The sequence below is a fragment of the Ailuropoda melanoleuca genome, chromosome 5 (assembly GCF_002007445.2).
Source record: "Ailuropoda melanoleuca isolate Jingjing chromosome 5, ASM200744v2, whole genome shotgun sequence".
Classification (NCBI taxonomy): Eukaryota; Metazoa; Chordata; class Mammalia; order Carnivora; family Ursidae; genus Ailuropoda; species Ailuropoda melanoleuca.
The window spans coordinates 122,400,103-122,423,295 of NC_048222.1; positions in this window are offsets into that span (position 1 = coordinate 122,400,103).

Sequence of the window (23,193 nt, forward strand, 5' to 3'; positions counted from 1 at the left end):
CATTTCTTAAATAATCCATGCCCTTCTACACTTCGCTACTACAACCATTTTTCCAGTTTGGAATCATCTTCCTTCTAACATACAATCATTCTATTCCCATTCGTGGTCACCAGACTAAGCAACTTGAGGATAACTGTGTTACTTTCTAGGTGTCCCTAGTAACTAATAAATGGCTAGCAAATAAGGAAAACATAATAATTATTTGTTGAATGAATGCTTAGTTCAAGTACTATTTCCTCCGTGAAATTACGTTCCAGCGCTTCAAATTGAAAGGAACTTACCCAATTAGGTTTCCCTGAATCTTTTTCTTTTTCTTTCTTTCTTTTTTTTTTTTTTAAGATTTTTATTTATGTGACAGAGAGACAGCCAGCGAGAGAGGGTACACAGCTGGGGAGTGGGAGAGGAAGAAGCAGGCTCCCAGCGCAGGAGCCTGATGTGGGACTCGATCCCGGAACGCCGGGATCACGCCCTGAGCCGAAGGCAGACGCCCAACGACTGCGCTACCCAGGCGCCCCTCCCTGAATCTTTTTCATCTTTTGATTTAGGTATATCATAAACACAGTGTTTTCAGTGACTGATTTTAAGTGTGCAGCTTGAGGAAGAATATGTTCATGTACTTACTGTACCACCACCCAGACCAAGATATGACTATTTCCCTTACCATTATATGGCTCCCTTGGGTCTCTTCCCAGTCTACATGTCCTCCAGAGCAACCACTATTCTAATTTTTATCACAATTAGTTCTGTCCAGTACCAAACTTCATAAAGCTGAAATCATACAGTAAGTTTCCTTTTGTGGGGGAGGCTTTTTTCCCTCACTTGCTGTAACATCTGTAACATTAATCCATTTATATTTAGGGTTAGCAAATATTGCCAAACAGTGTTCCAAAGTGATTGTAGCTATTTACACTCCCTCTAGCGTGAAGGAATGTTCCAGTTTCTCCACAAGCTTGGCAAAACTTGGTATTATCTGTCTTTACAGTTTTCAGAGTTTGGGTGGGTACAGTGCTATCTCATTGTGAATTAATTTGCATGTCCTGATGATTAATATTGTTGGGCCCCTCCTGATTTGCTTATTGGTTTTTTTGGTTTGTTTGTTTGTTTGTTTGTTTTTTGGATACCCTCTCAAATGAAGTGATTTCCACTGTGTGCGTGTGCGTGTGTGTGTGTGCACATTTTAATAGGTTAGTTTACTTACTGATTTGTGGTAGTTCTTTACATAGCCTTGATATATTTGTCAGAAATTTGTGGATCGCTCTTTTTTTCTATTGTGCATTTTGCAATTCCCTCTCTTCACTATGTCATTTGATAAAAAGAAGTTTGTCTTTGAAGTTCAAATTATCCTTTGTTCTCCTTTTATGGTTAGTTCTTATTGTACCCAACTTCAGAAATCTGTGCCTACAGCAAGGTAAGAAAGACAATCTCCTACGTTTTCCTCTTAAAGTTTTATCAATTTACTTTTTTCATACATCTTGCATTGATTTTTGTCTATGATGTGAGGTAGAGGTCAAAGTCCATTTTTCCATATGGATATCCAATTGTTCCAGCGCTATTTCCCCCAGTGAACTGCAAGATCTCATCACATTTTTCTTCTCCTGCTGCATAGCAAGTTTTCCCCCCACTTTTGATTTATTTATTTTTGTTGTTTACAGAGAGTTGGATTCAGTCCTCCCATCATTCACTTACTAGGTACATTATTTTAAACAAAGTAATTTACTTCTTTGGCCATCAGTTTCTCTTGCTAAAAAAGAAAGTGCATGATAGAAGTGCACGATTTCTAAACACCTTCCATCTTTACCATTTTTTTCCTGTGTGACCTTCAATAATAAATGGATGGTGAACAAATAATTTGAAATACGTAACGTCAGAATGCTTTAAAAACCTCATGTTGGCTTACATAATACAAGTCCCAATTCTTTATTTAAAACCATTGGGGTTAGGTGTGCTTCATAATGTAGAATTTGTCAACTTTTATAAGGTTAATTTGATGCATGTGTTGTGTATTGTGTAATTCTCATAGCAGGGTCGGCACTCTACACTGTAATCAAGTCTTAATGTATATGCAGTAAAATGTATAGAGAGATAAACACTATAAATAACAACATCAGTTTGGGAAAGTTTCTGTTAAAAAATTAGCTTCAAAAAGTATTTGTGATATTCCTACTTTTGGATTTCAGCATTGTGGATATAATGGATTTTGGACCTGTAGTGTTGTAGACTAACGATACATGTAATAAAACCATACTATTAAAGATATTAGTTCTGGGAGAATCTTAGCTAATTTTAGGGTGAAAATTTGTTACAGTTGGGTATCAGTAAGGTAGAATGTTTTCTATTTGCCTATAAAATTGTGTGTTAGAAAATGCAGCATGGAAGCTATAAAAATATGTTATAATACACATACAGTGATCTTTAAAATGAATAATGTAAATTGCAACAATAGTAATGAAATCATAAGGCAAGTATTAAGTGTGAAATGCATATCTGATTCATATATGAATATCAATAGTTATGATATTTATACTCATGCATATAGTTTAAAAATCTATGCCCATTTCAGACATAAAAGTAATAAATAGTTTCCAAGACTGCCCAATTTTCCTATCTTACTTAAAGTATTCCATCCCAATATTTCCTTGTTTGCCATGCACCTGCTATTACGTTGTGTACTATTAATCAGCTATTTTATCCTAACACAAATATTTGTACATTCCTACCCAATCTTGGAGAACGTTAAAATTATGTTTAATTACTCCTAAGCTTTGGGCATAATAGGAACCTAGCTTATTGCTACTAACCACCAATTGTTATTTTAGATCCATAAAAAATAAATAATTTTTTAAAACTGCTTGAAACTCTTCCCAGTGGAACACTGGGGGAATTATAGCAAACTCAAGAGCCAACCCCATTGGCTCTAAGTAATCCTCACAATGGTTTCTTAGAGTTCACAGCACATAAAAATACTAATAATTTTTTAGTTTGATCAATCCAATTTTCTTTTTATTTGCTATGGCTGCTGTGAATGTAAGTTGGTTAATCCTGAGTAAACCATTATTTCATCATTTGTAGCATGTTGAAGCATTTATAAAACCAAGTTGTTCTAAATAAGATCAGAGCATAAAATCTAGTTGAAGCTGTTGCAAAAAAAGAATGATTGTACCGTCATTTTGGGAATGCATCAATGTAACAATAATTGCTAAATATCTGAAGTCATAATAATTATGCATTTAAAAGCACTCATTCCTAAGTATATACTCATTCCTAAGTATATAGATCTAACTCATCAAATGAAAAATATTTTGTTCCCAAAGAATACCTTACTTTAGAGAATTTTAAAATAAACATGTAAACACTGGAGTACATGTAAACACTGGAGTACTTTGTGAGGCAGTATTAATTTTATTCATTTTATTCCCTTTAGAAAAAGACTCTTTAAGTCAGAAAAAAAGAGAAAATGTTAAATATTTAAACAAATTCCCTAGAAATGTAAAATAGCTACCCAAATATGATTAGAAATCAAGATATTACTTCAAAGTCAAGATACTGAAAAATAAATTCAGGGTATTTACCTTCCAATGACTAAAATCATAGAAAATACAAGAACTTACTTATTCAAGTAGAAAAATCACAAGTTGAAGACAGTTTGTTAACTGTCTTAACGACAGACTCTATCAAAGAAGCTTTCAGTAAACTCCACTACATCTAAGAGAGAATAAGTAAAAAACATTTTTTTAAGTAACAGATTTGGTTATGTGACCAATTTCCTTAGACTCAAGAGTTGCTACAGATTAAAACAGATTGTTACTTTTGAAGGTATTCTTGGACTTATTCTCACGTATCTGAAATAATGTAGTTCCGACTAAAAGGAAAAAACCAACTAAAAGGTTCTTAGGATCCTTCCAACTCTTGTAGGAATATGATTCCATTTAGCTTTCAGATTTTTATTCTTCAGCATTATATCAAAGCTACATATGAAAATCTGAGTAAGTAAATCAGAGTAAGTATATCGAGAAATGAAAAAGCTTTTACTTTCAGCAGTCTTATTTAGCACTCAAATATACCTGGTACAATACTTAGAACACTAACGGCATCAATAAAGCTTGATTGCACGCAGAAAATATACTTGGCGTAAATCAGTGTTTAAATGTCAATCTCCTAAAAGTAATAAGTTTCAGAATCAATTCATCATGGAATTTTCCAGAAGAAATAAGTATAGAAAATTTGCTGTATATCACTCCTCAAACAAGAGAAGCAAAAGATGTTTAATGCACATTTAATCTCTTCCTTTAACCTTAGAGATTTTTATAAAATAACAGCTCTTCTGAAGACAGGTTGATAATAACTTATGACTTTGAGGTCTTAGGCCAGTCTATGATATTACTGCCAGTCCAAGGAAAATTGTCTTTTGAATGACGTCCAATCTAACCTTCAACACCTGATCATTTAGAAGCTCTGGATACCATAGTGTTCGGATATTAAGAATACTCAGATTATACATGCTACTCTTTCACCTTCCTCTTCTTGAAGAATCAAATCTATGCGTTAAGACTGATTTTTAAAGTCTATTATAGAACTGAACACAGATCAATGGACTGTATTTTATGTCTCTGTATATAATTTTATAGCATACATAGCCAGAATGATCAAATTTAGAAATGGATAATGAAGGGTTCATAGCTATTTTTCAATTTAGTATAGTAAGAAAACTTTATGTTTTTAAAAGGGAGAAATATCCAACATTTATAAAGGAAAAGTATATTTTTGTATTTTAATTGGTCTTTAACAAAGTCTCACAAAATTAACGATGTAGGACTTCCATCCAGACATTTGATTTAAAAATAATTATCAAAGTATCACCTCACAGAATAAGTATTCTTATTCACATGGATATGTGATGATGGCAGATGGAGAAATACCTAATAAAACAATTGATTAAAGAAAGATGTTTTATAATATGTATGTCTCGATTATTTTAACATGTCTACTTCGAAAGGAAATCCAAAAGTCTCTGCTTTCTCATGTTTTCCTTGAAAAGAAGATTCTATTTTAATAAGAATACACATAAATCTTGTTTAATGATAAATATCATTTCCTTCACAAATGAGATGAAAGAATTCTGAAAAGCATTTTATTCATTTTTTTACTTCTTTTTAACACTGTTTTAGCCACAAATGTTGCCAAACAGCTATCTTTATTGACTAAAACATTTCATATACAACCCACAGGTTTTTGAAAAATAGAAACTCATCTAAAGTGTCTGCCTCCTTATTTTAAGACCTATTACACTTTCTCTGATAGCTTTCTTCTTTATGTATTTCTTGATTGCTTTTTTGAAAGTGACACGCTATAAGATGCAAAGAATGAACGATCATGAAGATTAATTGCAACTATATCAATAGGAATTGGTAACGAGTATAAAAACCTGATTCTTGCCCAGAGCAATGCGTGAGGTTGAGGAAGAAATCCAAGCCAGAAAATCAGATCTGAATTCTGGTTAAATACTGTTGGGGAAATACAATTAAAAACAAAATCTCCCAACTTAGAAATTTTCTCCACAAAGGTTGTAGAGAAAAACAACAACAACAACAACAACAACTTTTATGACTGAATAAGCATTACACCAAAATGCAATGAGCATCTCAGGCAATCAGTGAAGAGACTGCAAAGAGAAAAAGAAATCGTACTCTTTTACATAGCCAAGCAGATACAACCCATTACGTGAACATTGTTCAAGATAAACAATAACTAGCCCTCAAGTAAAAAGACTTGACAATGCCATTTGTCACACATAATTCAACCTAACTTCACTTGCTAACTGGGGTGACCATCTGTGTTAGCTAATTAACTTTATCTAGAAGAAAAATAAACTTCTTGCCTTTATGATTGAGGTAATTTTGCATCGTGGAACAAGGTGACCACCATAAATTTAGGCTCCTACCCTTCCACAGAAATTGAGAGATAAGGGTGCTATCTCCCTTGATGTTAGCTTTTCAAAAAGATAGCTAGCAGATTCTTGAGAAAGACTCCTTAGTCATAAAATGGACCTTAGGAGGCACCTGGTTGCTCAGTTGTTAAGCATCTGCCTTCAGCTCAGGGCATGATCCCAGCGTTCTGGGATTGAGCCCCACATCAGGCTCCTCGGCTATGAGCCTGCTTCTTCCTCTCCCACTCCCACTACTTGTGTTCCGTCTCTCTCGCTGGCAGTCTCTGTCAAATAAATAAATAAAATCTTAAAAACAAAACAAAAAAAAAAAAACGACCTTAGGCCAACTGACCAAAGGTCTTCAAGAAAGAGTTATATACATATCAAGAAGATGAGAAAGTATCACAATTACAAGTTTTCTAAGGTAAACGTTCTGATAAAAAGAATGGGAAGGTGGTCACTTCCCCATTTTCAACAGTGAGAATTAAGTCTCCTGTTGTTAATTTATATTTGTCCTTGCTACTATGGTTGTCAAAATAAATCATAAGAGAGAACTACTGTTTTTTTCAAATTATAAAATAAAAAATCAAAGCAAGTTTACTATCTCCCTTAATTCTTCAATGTATGTTAATATTAAATTATACAGTTCTATAAGGAATGCTATCCCTACTTTTAAACATTGGCAAAATTATTCTTTCGATTATATGTCTAAATACAGATCCAAGGATCCTTTGTGGTTTATGGACTTTCAGTTGCCATATTCAAGACTTCTTCTACGGAGTTATGGAAAGAAAGAAGCCAGCCCTTAAAAATCCCAATTTCTGAGATGTGAATGGTTTAGTTCTAAGTTCTAAGTTCTAAGTTCATCCTAAGTTAATCAAAATGGGGCAAAAGTTAGACTAGACTTTCAATCACTAATCAGAGCTGAATTAATATTAGATATTGACAACTTACTTCTATTCATTTTATCAATAAAATGGCAATCCAGATTATTTAATTGACTCTCCCACAGGTTAGACTATGACAGGTAGTCATATGTTTTAACTGATTAGTGCTTCCCTATTATACCACACTGCCCATTGATAGAATTCCATTCCTGGTACTATGTCTTCCTTTACCCTCACACACCCTAAATGGAATCCCAAGTTTATGATTAAATCATCCTGTGGTGCTGAATAATATCTTTGTTTCTTCTGGTAGAATTGTTCAAGAATTTCAACATACTTTTCCTTTTCTTAGAATTTCCACATTAGCCAAAACTCAAGTCCCAGAATTTCTCTCCAGTATATTTATTCTTTTTTGGTTTTTATAACTTGTGATGAATACAGAAGCCATGGCCTCTTGAAGTATATGCAGACTCCTTAGCAAGCTTTGACTTTTTAGGAATATTTAACGTTATATGTTATCATGTGAGTACTTACATAAGACATCACTAAAAACAAGAGAGGTGATTGATTTGGATCAGAAGAGAGTTGAAAGGATAAAAGACGAAAACAAACCAAAATAAACATTTTCAATGTGACATTATTCCTGAGTCTTATAATAAATAGTCCACCTGTGGGCTATAGCTAGTCCCAGTGCCTAAGTGAGAGTATACTATGGATTTGCTAAAAATGCTTTAGTTTGAAATGAGGCTCCATAATTTCTGGTTATTGATGGTATAGTTTATAACATTATTTTTATTCAACCATGACCAATGGAAAATTAAAACAACTTTGATCACTTTGGAAATTCTAGGCTTGACTTTCATTTGTAACTATCAATTATTTAAAGAATAGTTTAGAATGGCTCTTGGAGCCCTTTTTCAGGGAAAAATTACAGTAATTTAAGTAGCAAATGTGAATGATCTCAAGTTTTTAGTTCCATATGGAATAAAAATGCTTTATAAAACAGTCACATTGCCATCTACTGACAGTTTTTTGTAAAAGAACCCACATTTTCTCATTAGCCTAACTGTCTGACTATGCACTTTAATGATCTCTTACTTGACATGTGGCAGTATAAAAAAGGGGGAGCACAGTGTATCCTTTGCTCAGTGCATCTACTTGAAATAATCTCACTATTCACAGAAGCCATTTCAAGCTATTCAACATTTCACTTTTACATACTGCAATTAAATACATTTATTAATGGCATTATTGCATAGTATTTCATAGCTGGTAAAATTGTTTTCAGGAAAGTGACTGCAGAGTGTAAGCTAATAAATCTGCCTGGCATGTACAGTACATAGGGACTTGCTAATAGGATTTTCATAATCACAGCATTTATCTCACAGCACATTTTATAATACCAATCACTATGTAACAGCAGTGTTGTTATTACATTATGTGAAAAATGGGATTTGAGTTAAGGACATGTATTATAACTTGAAATACAAAAGTACAATGGTAGTTGAAGCACCTGTGTATGAAACCACTTTCATTCCCGTCCTTTTTTGCCTCAAACAGCCAGTGCTATTGTAAATAATCAAGGAGTCACGTCCGTACTTCCAATGAACTAGTAGCTCCAGAGCGTGGTATCCCCATACAGTGACTGTGATTCCACAGGTAGCCAGAATCGATTCTTCCCAAAGTCCATAGTAATCATCTCACACATCAACTTATTCCCAGGGAATCATGTCACTGATTTCTCTTTCTGCCATGTTCCAAGATGTAGAGTTTCTCTTCAAATTAAAATTTAATTTTCAAGTATTATTTTCCCAAGTGAAAAATCACAAGTATTTTTATCAGTTTTTCGGAGAACCACATGCTGTGCATATTTAAAACATAAACATGAAAGAAAAAAAACACACACAAATGTTTCGGCTAAACTCATAATATCTTGCAAAATAATTAATACACAAAACCTAAGCTCTGAGCTCCATGTTACAATAACCAAGTAACTCACTTGTGATCCTTACAACAATAAAGAAAAATTTCAACCTAAAATTGCTTAGAATAGCTTAACTATATGTAAAACCACTCAGCGAACATACCATTTACCTATTGTTTTACATATTTTTGCCTGAAGTAAATCAATGAATGGAGAATAGACAATATGGCAGAAATGAAAGCCATGCACCATTCAAGTAAGCACACCATCATGTATTTTGTTATAACTGGTTTTCCTAGATTTATTATGAAACAGAGTGAATTAAAGGTTCCCTTGACTGGAGATCCAAGAAAGCAGAACATTCTGCTCTCAGAAGCCCAGCTGAGTTTAAATAAGAAGTCATTCAAGAAGAGATGAAAGGCCTTATTTTCATGCCACCTTTCAACTAGGTCTAAATAAACGTTAAAGATTCTTGCTGTATTTTCTTGTCTCGCAAACTAGAGCATTTCCAAATGATAACTCAGTTTTAGCCGCTATTAAAAAAAAAAGATTGATATGTATTTGTGTTTTCCTTTTACTTCATGAAACACATTTAAAAGACTGCAGAGAAATGTATATCGAATATGGAACATTGCCAATAATAGAACTATTATTTCATTTCATAGAAACTTGACAATAAAGTACTTATATTTGAACTATGAATATTTTTCACTTTACATTGCTTGCTTCTATTATAAATTTGTGTGTCATGAAAAAAATGTATTATTTCATGTTTTATATGACTTGAACAATAAAAGTAAGAAATGAATCAAACGCCTGGAAATATAATGTAAGAAAATCTTGTGGTGGCAGAGAGAAGTTTGAACTGTTATGTGTGAGGGGGCATTTTTGACTGAGCAAGGGGAGGCCTGTGAGAGCAAAAAATATGGGAAGCTTGCTTCAGGCTCTCCCATAGAACTGTCAGGGGGCAAAGTGCCTGCCCCACACCAGTAACTACTCAGAATTCTGGTACAGGTGTCTTTAAGAATAAAATTAGAACAGTACAGAAGCCCTGTGCTTGTAAAAAGCTGACACAGAAAGATGGGGAATAAATTTGGTCAGCCACTTCCCCACACCATCTCCAAACTCCCTGGGTTGGCAGATTATAAACTACTGTAGGAATTGTCTTTCCTAATGTTGATTCTCCTTGGAAGGTAAAGGGGGAAGCCATTTAGCTGAAGATTTGTTTAATGGAGGCAGTCATTACTAATGGTTTATTGGTGCCTGGGATTTTCCACTCTGGGAATCATCTATCCCCCACCCCACCCCCCACCCTCAAATCCCTTTAGCACATAGGAGTTGACAGAGTCTGACTTTCCTTCGTAAGCACTGAAAGACAACATAGGTTATGTTCCTAAAGGAAAATGAACTCACAGGTACAAGGAGCAAGACACTTGAGATACACAACTACTGTTTTTGTTAAAAACAGAAATATTGAAACACATTTATCAAATTTAGAGTTGGTTAAACAAAAATAAACTAAAAGAAAAAGGGAAGATATTATCAAGATAAAACAAAGAAAGGAAAACATACAAAATGAACAGAATATATATATGTGTGTGTGTGTGTGTGTATAAATAATGTATATATATAATATATATATATATAAAATTAAATACATGGAATTAAGGACCATATGGATACAGATGAGGAGTATATCAACCAATTGGAAGATCAGATCATAGAAATTTCTCAGAGGAAGCAATAACAAAGAAATACAAAAGATTAAAAGATAAACTTAGATATAGGGAGACTAGAAGAAAAGGTGCCAATATATGGAAAATAAGATTTATTTATTTCAAAACCAGAAGAAATAAAAATGAAGAGTGATGATTATTTGAGGTAATAATGAATATAAATTTCCCAGATCCTTTTCTTATAAAAGAGGTGTCAGGTTAAAAGGACCCTCAGAGTGCTACAGAGAAATGAGAAAGAAAAACCTACACTCATACTTTATAAGGAAATTATAAACATGAGGGAGTGAGGAGGTCAGAAATGGAAGAGTGAGAAAGGAGCCTCAGGGTGTAAATGACATCAAAGCCACAAGCAAGGTGTTAGGAATTAGGGTTGATAATTTTGTAGAGAAAAATCTTTGAAAATATGCAAACAAGGCCAAGAAACCTGAGGGACTTTGTTTACTGAGCTCACTCAAAGATTATTTAATCCTCTATAGGGAAGTTACCTTTGTTTGGCTTTTCCTGTTAATTAAGGGCTTAGACTCTGGAAGTTACACATTAACTTGTTACTGTTGGCAAAGATCTAAATAACGTCCATTAGAAAAGAGAACCTCCAGTTTTCGGTTTTTCCTGCTCTGTTGGACCTTAACTAGTTCTAACCCTTTAAAGGCCCATAAACACCTGGTTACTCAAAATGCTCTTTGAAAAGCCTTTATTCTTTTACTAGTTCAATCATTAATGTGTTAAATCTTCGCCAAACATGCAGTTAACGTTGGTAATAATCTTAACTTGAAGATTTGCCCCTAGAACCTGGAAGTAGTATTTTGTAGGAAAAGATATTTACAGACCATTCTGTATGTCTATACGCTATACACCCTTGAATATTTTTCTTGAAAATACTTATGTTTCAGATCTAAGATCTCTGACTCTGGAATGAGAAAGAAACATGTTTAGGTCAGCTGAATGACCCAGGTAGGGTAAATTAAGTAATGGCGCTAAATCTCGGTTTTCTGAGCTGAAAATGGGAATGATATTCGTGACTTCTTTACGAAGTCGTGAAAATTAAATAAAATAATCCATAGAGGGCATTCGCCACAATACATGGCTAGCTAAGCACAAAATAGATGTTTGTAACTTTCAGTCTTAAAAACTAGCAAGAGGAATATGTAGGTTAGCCTACAAATCATTTGTGTAACAATGTGGTCTTGGAAGGAGACATGTCCTTCAGGGTCAGAGAGAAGACGTGGTTATGGAAATCTCCGTGGTATATTTATATGACTTTTATTGCACCGTGCAGCCTTCATACCTGAGGAAAATAATGTTGCATGTGAATTTTACATTTGAACTTTTTGTGGGGGGTAGGAAAGGAGGGGCAGAAGGAGAGAAAGAATCTTAAGCAGGCACCACTTTCACTGTGGAGTTCCACATGGGGGCTCAATGCGGGGCTGGATCTCAGGACCCTGAGATCATGACCTGAGCTCATGACCTGAGCCGAAATCCAGTCAGTCACTTAACCACTTAACTGAGCCACCCAGGTGCCCCTATATTTGAACACTTTTAAATCATTCAGTTAACTATCTTCCAGGGATCAAAAGGAACATGATGTCCGTTATCTTTGTTATTTTCTCCTGGAGTTTAAATGAAGTAATTGATGTCTTCTGGCTGTCCCAGAACATATTTCTTTTTTTTTTTTCTTATCTTTTTGTTGTTGTTGTTGTTGTTGTTGGCTTTCAAATTCGAAAGTTAGGAAATTTAAAGATCTATTCTTTACAATAAAGTGGAAATCAAGTTTTCAGGAAATACAAACAAATCAGAATTGTCTCTCAAAAAAAGGAGGAGTTAAAGATTGCATTAGCTATCGATTAATCTATTGTCTAGCTATCTACTAATATATATCATGTAGATATTAATGTGAATAGGATAAACAATCAGATACGACCAAAGGAAAAGTTCCAGTTTACATGCACTTATTTCTTGAAGAATATTTGAATCCTTCACTTCTCAAGTAACACAACTATTGCTTGTCTATTCAGATGGGTCTCTGACATTAGCTTAAAACATATTAAGTCATGTGTAATTAAAGAGTTGCTAAATAGCTATGCTGCTGATACTTCTAATAATTACTTTAATACTATGGATACAGTGCAAATGGTTCATAACAGTGACTATGATATGAAGTTACTAAGCAAAAATCATTTTTGGTTTCATTAATAAAACCAAGAAAGAACTCAAAAAGCAGAGTAATAGGATGTAAGTATTTTTACAGATCAATATATGTGTGTGGGGGAGTATTTGGTTATGAACAGATAGAAGATAGACAACATAGGATAATTAATTTAGGTTGGTAGTCGTTTCAAGTATGTTCTTTGAATTTACCCTCATAAAGCAACAGTCTCCTTTGATTTAGGTGAAATATTAAAAAAAGTCAGATAAGTCATTTTTCCTTTGTTGTAAGGAATTTTTTTAGCATACTAATAGAAATAATGGAGCATGTTTCAGAAACAGCAACAAGAAGACAAAAACAGAGTATTAGTATCTGCAAAGTATCCCTTCAGCTCTGATACTACCTGTAAGTGGAGATGAGATTTGGCTCATCAAGGGAAGCACCACATGGCAACTGATAAAGTGACAGAGAGGGTAAATTGTTTCCGGTTGCAATCAATCCTAGAAGACCATTTTTTTGAAGGTCATAAATATGTTCTACGTCCTATTTCAATAACTTATATTGTTATTATATTTGAATTATAATTCATTTGCATGTCCGCTTTCGTCAAAATGAATTTCAGATTCTAGATAGGAAAAAAGAAATTGCTTGCTGTGAAAAAATACAACAAATCTTTAGTATTTAATTGGCTATATAATGATAATATCTGTAAAACTAATAGCAAAATCCAAATATGCTTTTATTGAAAAGTTCTTTAGCACTCTCTCTTATCATCTCTCATTTTCTCTGATGTACTAGACCTAAATTGCCACTTACAATGTGTGATGAACATACAGAAACTTACATGTTGCCTTTTGTTTTATCTAGGAGCAAGTAGATTGTACAAATAAGCTTGATTGCTCTGTGATAGAAAATGTGACCATCTGTAACAATTCATATTGTGAACTTATTACATAGATAATTATTATGATTAGTGTTACAATTCAGCAATCAGAAATCTGTACAGGATCCAAAAGAACACAGCAGGATAATACTCCATCTAAATGGGCTCAGGAAAAATGCAATTTATTTGACACACTCCACAAGAGAGGCGGAATCAATTGGACATATAGTGTAATCATTTTTCTCTCCTTCAGTGGTTTGGCACAGGAGTAAGCATCATGCATGGACGGGAGCTCGTGAAACAAAACCATGGGTTATTGCATCTGCATAAGGGTAGATCAATCCTTGGAGACACTCAAGATATTACTAGAGTTCCTTTTACACGGACAAGACAGGTTTCCCTAAAGACATGCTCCTTCTCTTACATAGGGCACCTATTTCACCTTCGATTGTTATCTCTCTGTCATTCAGGAAACTAGACCTCCCCATCTCCCTGACTCTACTTGGGTTCAAAGGCAGCAATTAGGTTTAGATTGCAGTGTGTATTTTACAAGAAAATTCCATCCCCCCTTTCCAAGATTCTTGTAGCTGTCATATGAACTGTTTTTTGAAAAATCTCTGAATCTTAATGTGAGAATGGTAAACTTATTTAAATCTTTTCAAGTACCCAATGGTTTTTTGAGTTTCAAAGACATGATAATTTTTTATTACCATGCTGATAAAATCTGTAATTGTTCGATTTTAAAAAGCTGTTGTACATCTCTAGTTAATCCACATCTGCCACATTAAATAAGATATGACAGAAGGGAACTTGGCGGGAGGTGGAGAGGAAGAAGGCAGAGGAATCCTAAAGACATGCAGGTGGAAAGTTGTTATCCTAAACATCTGGACCTATTTATTATGTAGTTGCTATCCTGGGATGGATACATGTTCTATTTAGAAACTCCCTTGGTGGAATACAAATAATATTAAAAAAAAGAAAAGAAAAGAAATGTCTTTATTGCATAAAATATCAACTTGGAAAATGTTAATTTTTTAGAATATTCAGTTAGGAAATCATGAAGATGGAGCCTCATTTGTTTCTATTTAGTAGAAAACTTTCAAGATAAGCAACCATCCAATAAAAGTTTTTGAAGAAAGATTAATTCCATATTTATTCCCTAATTCTAAACTTTATATTCATAATGAAATAACATTGAGTTGGAAAGGGAACTTTATATCATTTTCTTCAAGTATTCTGCATGTATTTATTGCCTATTTTGTGCCAGAAATCTGTGCCTATATTCCAGGCATTATTTCATTAAAATGATATAAGTTTGGTGGTGGGGGAGTGATCATAAATCATGGTAGTACTTGGATTTCTTTTTTTCCTTTATGTATCATATTACTGATTTCTGAAGAGGTTATCTATGCAAGTGGCATGCTTTTTTTATAAGTACAAAAGAATTGATAAATTAAAAACAAGACTGCTTCCATAGCCATTCGCTTTCTTTACTTGAAGGCTAGTATATACAAGCTTGTCTTTTGTTTTCAGGAATAATTTACCTATTGATTTGTTTCTTTAGTTTTCATCTTATCAAGATTATGCTATTTATTGTTGAAAGAGTTCAATAATTTAATGAATCTTGTACCAAAACAACAGTCTTTCTTGTTCTACTCTTCCATATCCTGACTGTCAGCCCCCGAGTTACCACATTCAACATTTAGCTGTCTCTTCTGTTCTTCACCTCTGTTTCCTATTTACCTCTGTTTCCTAAGTCACATGTGTATTCTATCGCTTCTTGATTACTCAATCATAAAAACTATCTGTGGACTTCCTAAAATAGACAATAGAAGAGAAAGATTGGGCTTTTTATCCTTCCTTCTTCCTGCCAAGCACATATTACAGAAACGCAAGTATTAACTTACTTATATTTATACACACACACTTTCTTCCAATAGAATTCTGTAAGTCAGGTTTTTAGCATTCAGTGATTAAGTCAATAGTCAATATTTGCATTACTGTAACTCTGTAAATACCATTCGTATCTAAGCCATGTAGACTCTTCCATGTGGTATATTAAAATTACATTTCATATTTTACTCAACTCTTTGTAGCCCTACAGCTTAATTTTTCATTTGGTCACCTTTCAGCATGACTATCATTTGGTCATCTTCAAACAGTCTCTGACATCCTTCCCATGCTAAACGATTTATCTCAGCCAATGTGGCAATCCTATTCCCATGGAATCCTATTCCCCTATAACCCTATGCTGTCAAATGAATTGTGAGCAAAAGTCCTATAAGGAGTTTCAAGTCTCCTTAGGGAACATGGAAAGAGATAATTCCTTACTTCATCTGGGTATTTTCATATCTTAACATTTCATATAAATCTACTACAGTCTCCTTGCAGCCGTGAGCATAAAATCAAACTGAACATGGTAGAGAGGTGAAAAGAACCTCATGTCTTCGAGTACATCGTTGGACCAATATGTCAAACAGTCCCCACTGATGGCACGTTATAGTTACATTAGATAATAAATGTTCTCATAGTCCATCAATTTGAGTCATTTTTTCAGCTGCAAGTATCTTGCCTAATATTATAAGTTGGTTTATATTTAATATACAGATTATAGTTACCAATGGACAACTTACAGATGAGCATGCTTACTTTCAATGTAAATGGCAAAGGTCTATTTGCATGTTGTGGTACAACAAAAGTAACGTAGTTCACTGAAGAGAAGAGGTCTTTCAGGCTCTGGTAATGTTTCTGATTATACGTAAATTTGAAAACATACACTTGAAGGAGCTTTCTTTCAGGGAGATTTGAAAATGTAACCTTACATATAAAATCTGGGGGAAAGGACTTCTAGATGGTAGGATTATTATAAATGTAAAATGTACTACATTATGTTAATGTTTTAAAAACAGAGCCATTTTCTCTGCTCTTTTTTAGAGTCATATAACTACCATTTTGAAATACTATTGAGACATGAATTATTTTTGTCAGATTTTGGGGGGGTATTGCATTGTTGCAATTTTAAATTAATAAAAAAATAGTAGTTATTAAAATTTATTGGATACTTTTCTTTTGCAAGTAGTGTTTATGAATATTACATATTTAGTCTCAAAAACAGCTCTACAATGAAGCTGAAGAAATTATATTATGATTGATATTATATAGATTAAAAAACAATGCAGAAAGAAATTATGATATTTATACTAATAACTGGAAATTTCATGCTTCAAACCAGCTTATCTGGTGATGATCTATTCCAAACTTGATAAACTTCAAGGATATTCTCAGCACTTTTTAATGATTCTCCCTAAAATATCCTTTTCGAGATAAATCTTCATATTAAATACAATATCCTGGCCTCTCTTTCCTTCTCCCTCCTCTTTTCGGATTTAGATTAATTTTGAAAGGAATCTGAAGGTTGATTAGATAGTAATCCAGTAAAGCCATTTAGAATGGCACAGGTTCTGATCGCCATAAATAAATTGTCTTCAAATACCTCTACATTATTGTTAGCAATAAAATCACAAAGATACTGAAGAATAGAAAGGCTGATTCTGTGTCCAGGAACCAGTCATTTTGAGGGAGTAAACCATGACACAATTTAATGCCAACTGATTTAGGGTTTTACTTAATATCGTCTTAATACAGAGACAAGAATACAGTTTCAGAGGAAGTGACAAATATGTCTTTGTGTGTCTTGAAATTTTCATTTGTTTGAGCCACACAAAGCTGTCAGTATTTGACCATTTGGGGACTACAAAATGACAACTGCATTGGATTCAAGCTAACACATTTGGGCCTTTATTTTTGCCAAAACATCTGAGTAGAGAGATACTAGGTCAAATTATCAGCCAATTTATACTCATAACACTTTTTAAAAAGTAATGATTTTTGTGTACACAGAACCTTATTTAATTTGTCATATTTAGTTTCTGAACTTCTCTCTAGTGGAAGACTCCTAGCATAGAGTCATAACTTTAAGTAACAAAAGCTTGCTCAAGTACTTTTATCTGTGTAGATGGCAAGGTCCTCATGAAAAGGTCACATCAACAATTTTGGGGAGGGAATTTAAGGTAGAATACTAGCATCACAGTGTAAGAATGCGATATTTACTTTATACTGTAATGTCAGAAAAACCGTAATGACATATTTTCTAGTTAAATGGTTCATTGTGTAAAGAATCCAGGAAAATACCAAAAATAAATTCAGAAAACAACTTTTCAATTAAAATCTAAGTATTAAAATTTTCTTTAATTTTGAAGGCAGAGCCCTTGTCCTGTTCATCAGTATATTCCTATCCCAGTATCTTTACTTTGTACTTAATATGCACTTCCTAGAGCTCTGTATTATGTTTTGTATAAAGATGTGATTATGTTCGTAGTGATTCACCATAAATGGCACTTGGGGCAGGCAAGGGGGAGCCTAAATAATGGATAAATATTTTAACAGTATATTTGATACTTTGCAAATCATAAACTTAGACCTGTCTACTTAATATAATAAAAAGATCCTTTTTTATAGTGTTTTACATTATTCTATGACTTTAATTTACATTATTCCATTCAGTTTTATTTTAAGGTTTTATATTGCATTTACTTGAGAACTATGTCAAAATCAGTTTTAAGAAAGCATTTCAAAATTCTACATCAAGCAAAATAATTAATAAAAATTGTCCTTCATTGTTCATAAATTTAGGCACAAAAGAGTTGGAAATTAAATATATACATATAATTTCTCATTTACATATACAATAAAATTTAAAATTCTTTAATTTTTAATAAAAGTTTTATTAAGATTAATTCACCTATGCTAAAATTCATCCTTATAATGTGTATAATTCAGTGGTTTTTAGTATATTCACAGAGTTGTACAGCCATCACTATTATCTAATTTTGGAACATTTCATCAACCCCAATTACAGTCTAGGTTCAAAATATTTTTTTAAAGTATTTTATTTATTTATTTGAAAGAGAGAGAGAGCACAAATAGAGGGAAGGGCAGAGGGAGAGGGAGAAGCAGACTGCCTGCTAAGCGAGTAGCCCTATGTGGGGCTCGATTCCAGAACCCTGGGGTCATGACCTTTGCCGAAGGCAGACGCTTAACCAAAAGCCACCCAGGTGCCCCTGGGTTTGTAATACTTTTAAAAGCAAAAGAAACTACACATACAGATGGTCTCCAACTTAGAATGTTCCACTTTTGATTTTTTGACTTTATGATGGTACAAATGCAATATACATTCAATTAGAAACAGTACATACAATTTTGAATTTTGATCTTTTTCCAGGGCAAGTGATATGCAGTAGGATACTCTCTCCTGATGATGGGCAGTTGTTAGCCTGGAGATTAGGAGGATAAGCAACCGATACACTTACAACCTTTCTGTACTCACAGAGCCATTCTGTTTCTCACTTTTGGTACAGTATTCAATATGTTACAGGAGATATTCAACACTTTATTATAAAATAAGCTTTGTGCTAGATGATTTTTACCCAATTGTAGGCTAACATAAGTGTTCTTGCTATTGAAACATAAGTTTGGCTGCCCATCACTGGAAAGGCCAATATTTAAGAGATGAGTTTTGATGGGAAAAGAATATGAGCTTTATTCAGGAGGCTGGCCATCTGGGGAGAAGGCAGACCTTTGTCTAAAGGCCTTTTCTGCCTGGCCCAGAGATTTTAAAGGGGTTTAATCTATTAAAGGAGTGCAGTGGTCTGAGACATTTCTTGATTTCCTATGAACCCAATGATGTCAGCTACAATGTTATCTCAGTGCTCAGAGGTTGTGTAAAAAGGTCTAGTTCCTTGGTGCTCCGGAGTTGTGCAAGGATACTCTGTTCTTTCTGCAAAAGAGGGCAAGGTCCAAAGATGCGCAAAAGGAGGTCAGTAAAGTCATTTGTGTGATCTTAAAAAAGAGAAACATTTTGCTAAAAGAGTGTTGAGCTAATCAGAACACTAAGAGGGCTTCAAACAGATTTACTGGCCTCTGTGGCCTGGGAATGTTCTGGTTCTTTATTCCCCAAGGCCAGTGGTCTGCAAATCTTGAAGAAAGTAAATTAGTTCTGTTACAGATCAAGGGCCTTAAGTCAGCAAGCAAGGAGTATGTTAACTGGAAGTAAGTTAACCCTTAAGACCAGCTAGATTTTTGTTACAGTCTGGGTACATTTAAGATAGGCCAGGCTAAGCTATGGTGTTTGGTAGGTTAGGTGCATTAAATGCATTTTTAACTTAGGTTATTTTCAATTTATGATGAGTTTATTGGACACAACTCTATCATAATTCGAGGAAGACCTATACTTTGTTCTGAAAACAGAACTAACACAAAAACTTAGGTAATCTTGGTTTCCTAATAGAAAGCAATCAGTGAGAGTGGCAGTTTTCCCTCAGCTATGTCTACACCAACTGTACCAGCAGTTTTGACTTAGGCTTAGAAGAAGACTTCCAAGAGTTAATATTACAATATTTTGTTTTGACTTAGGCTTAGAAGAAGACTTCCAAGAGTTAATATTACAGTATTTTTTTCTGAATGTTTTATGTGATTTGGACTTGCAATGTCATTCTCCCTAGATATCTTCCTCTCATGTGTACAATGAATGTGGTAGTTTAATGCATTAATGGCCCTGACTCTTCACCCTCCCCGTACCCAGGGATTTTGTCAGGTAACTTTGTAGTGTCCTCTCACTCAGCCCTTGAATGGCCATGTTGTTTGCTTCGGCCAGCATGACTTTAGCATATGCAATATAAGCAGAGGCATGAACTGAGCTTGAACTTTGGAGATACTTTCTTTTGTTATCTGCCATTGCCAGAAACAAACAAACAAACAAGCAAACAAACAAAAACATAAGCCTGGGCTGACTAGCTATTCCTAGGAGGAGGATGAAACCAGCTGATCAGAGAGGCGCCTGGGTGGCTCAGTCAGTTAAGCATCTGCCTTTGTCCCAGGTCATGATCCCAGGGTCCTGGGATTCAGCCCCGTGTTGGGCTCTCTGCTCAGCAGTGAGTCGGCTTCTCCCTCTGCCTCTGTGCTCTCTCTTCCTCTGTGCTGTCTTGTGCTCTCTCTCTCAAATAAATAATTTTTTTTTTAAATCTTCAAAAAACAAAAGAAACAAATTGATCAGAGCCAATCCACAGACTCAAGAGTGAGCCAGCTGACCTACAAATGTATGAGCAAACTCAGCCAAGGTCGACCTAGATCGTCCAATAGCCAATTGATGTCATCTATGAAAGAGCCCAGCCAAGTAAGCTGTCTTCTAACCTGACCACCTCGGGGATGTGAGTGATGTATGCTCGTTGCTATATATGCTACTGAGATTGTGTAGTTGTTTCTTACAGAGTACTATGATGACAGTATGATAACTGAAGCAGTGAATAAATAATGAGAAAGAAAAAGAATATGATATCACTTTAGAAATTCAATAATTTCCCAAGCTCTGAAAACTGTATATGGATAGAATTTTCTTAAATCACCATAATCAAAATCCTTTCTTGCTATATCCACAGCAGTATGAACTCTGCTCCTAGCACAGATGGAGTGAACTGGTTAGAGAAGGGGATTAAGGAATTCCCTTAGTATCTGGCTTAAGAGAAGGACAAATTTTCTCCCCTCAATCAGCAAAATAGTATCAAATGAGAATATTATCTTTTGGAGCTGAAAGACAAATTACACAGAAAATAACCACCACAGAATCAAAGAGAAGTTGAAATAAATGAATGGCATGGCTGTTATTTATAAAGACAATGTTATAAAAATACCCAACCAAACATGCAGACTGCTTTGGATAGTTTCAACGCATTTGACTACGCTTCTGGGTGTTCCAATTTCAGCCACATGGGATGAAACAGAATACTCACGATGTCAGCAATTGTCAGGGTTTGGGTTATGAGGAATCAGAGCATGGAAGTATCTCAGGCAATCAGAAGCAGGAAAACTAAGGGGTCATTCTGACTCTAAATTTGATAGAGCATAAGCCTCAAGCTGAGGACACAAGATCAGTGAAGAAGTCCAAAACACTTGCAAGAATGAAAGTAGGAGGCTGAGATGAGAGTTCTGGGCAGTGGAGATCTGGAATCAAAGAACAAGGATGTCCGGACTGAAGCAAGATGTCTTAGGCTATTGGAAGAAAAGATACTGAAAATTCTGTGGCTTTCTTTCATAAAACTCTAAGTGCTTTGTTTTATACTGGACTAAAATTGCAATTACGCCAAACTATTTCTTCAAGTGGCATATTCCAGTTTCAGTAATTTTCACCTATGCATATAAATATGAACATTTGAAAGGCCTTGATCCTCACATTTCTGGATTGCTCTAATACATAATTTAAAACTATCCTGGCCACAGTCCACTGAAGTGGACATATGTTTATAGAGGGTCTGAGATCCTGGATGAAACATTCTCCATAGCAACAGTAAGAAAAAATGGGAAATTAATATTACAATTCAGCTACAATATGAGTTAAGCTCTTATAAGTCAGGTAGGAAACAAATCTCTATTGTTGTACTGTTTCAGAATCAAAAATTATGCGGTCAGCAAAATGAATATTTTGCAATGCAACCTATTTGTAAGTTGGACTGTTGAGCACATAACTCTGTCCACCCATGTTCTCTACCCTGTTGACTATATAGTGTTGTATCCAGGCCCTGTTTTCTGTCCTCTGGGAAGGCATATCGTAATTACTCAGGCCACTTAAGAACCATAAATGAGAGACATTCAGTTATTCTATTGATTCACTCATTCATTCATTCATGCTATAAATATTGGCTGGGTACCTACTATGTGCTTTCTGTCATAAACAACATGCTAGCACTATTCTAGAACAAGGAATATCATCCTTGTGAAAGGTATATTATAGTGGAAAGATTAATAATAGTAACATAATATAATTTAAGAAAGGATAAGTACTATAAAGAAAAATACAATGAAAGTGAGTAAGTACTTGGGAAAATACGATTTTGTATATGATGATCCAGGAAGGCCTCCCAAAGGAATTAACATTTTGACACAAATTTGTGGGAAGTGAGATAATGAGGGAAGTGATACCTAAAGAAATAGCATACCAGTCAGAAAAAGTAGTAAGCGCAAAGACCCTAGCAGGAACACATGTGGTTTATTTGAGGAATACTTAAAAAGCCAGAAAGTCATCAAGGGTCCAAGAATGTGCCACCTCTCTCAATTTTCTAAGTACAATATCCTGCTCTAAAAGAGAGGACTAGCCAATGGACAGATTCAAACATTAACGTATATATCCAATTTGGAATTACTTGTCTTTAAAAAAGTCATTTCTGGGGCTCCTGGGTGGCTCGGTCAGTTAAGTGTCTGCCTTTGGCTCAGGTCATGATCCCAGGATCCTGGGATCTAGCCCCACATTGGGCTCCTGCTCAATGAGGAGGCTGTTTCTCCCTCTCGTTCTCCCTCAGCCCTTCCCCCTGCTCGTGCTCGCTCTCTCTTTTTTTCTCACTCACTGTCTCTCAAATAAATAAATAAATAAAATCTTTTTAAAAATTTAAAAAATAAAAAAATAAAAAAGTTATTTCTATTTTGTCCTATAAAAATGCAACTTTCTTAACAAGCATCACAATATTCAGATCCTATTTTTCACTACAATGATTATAACGTCGATCCTGTTTAAGATTTTTGGCCACTCTAACATTTGAGACAGGACAATCTCAAATGCCATACTCACCCACAAAAAAAAAAATTACCCCAT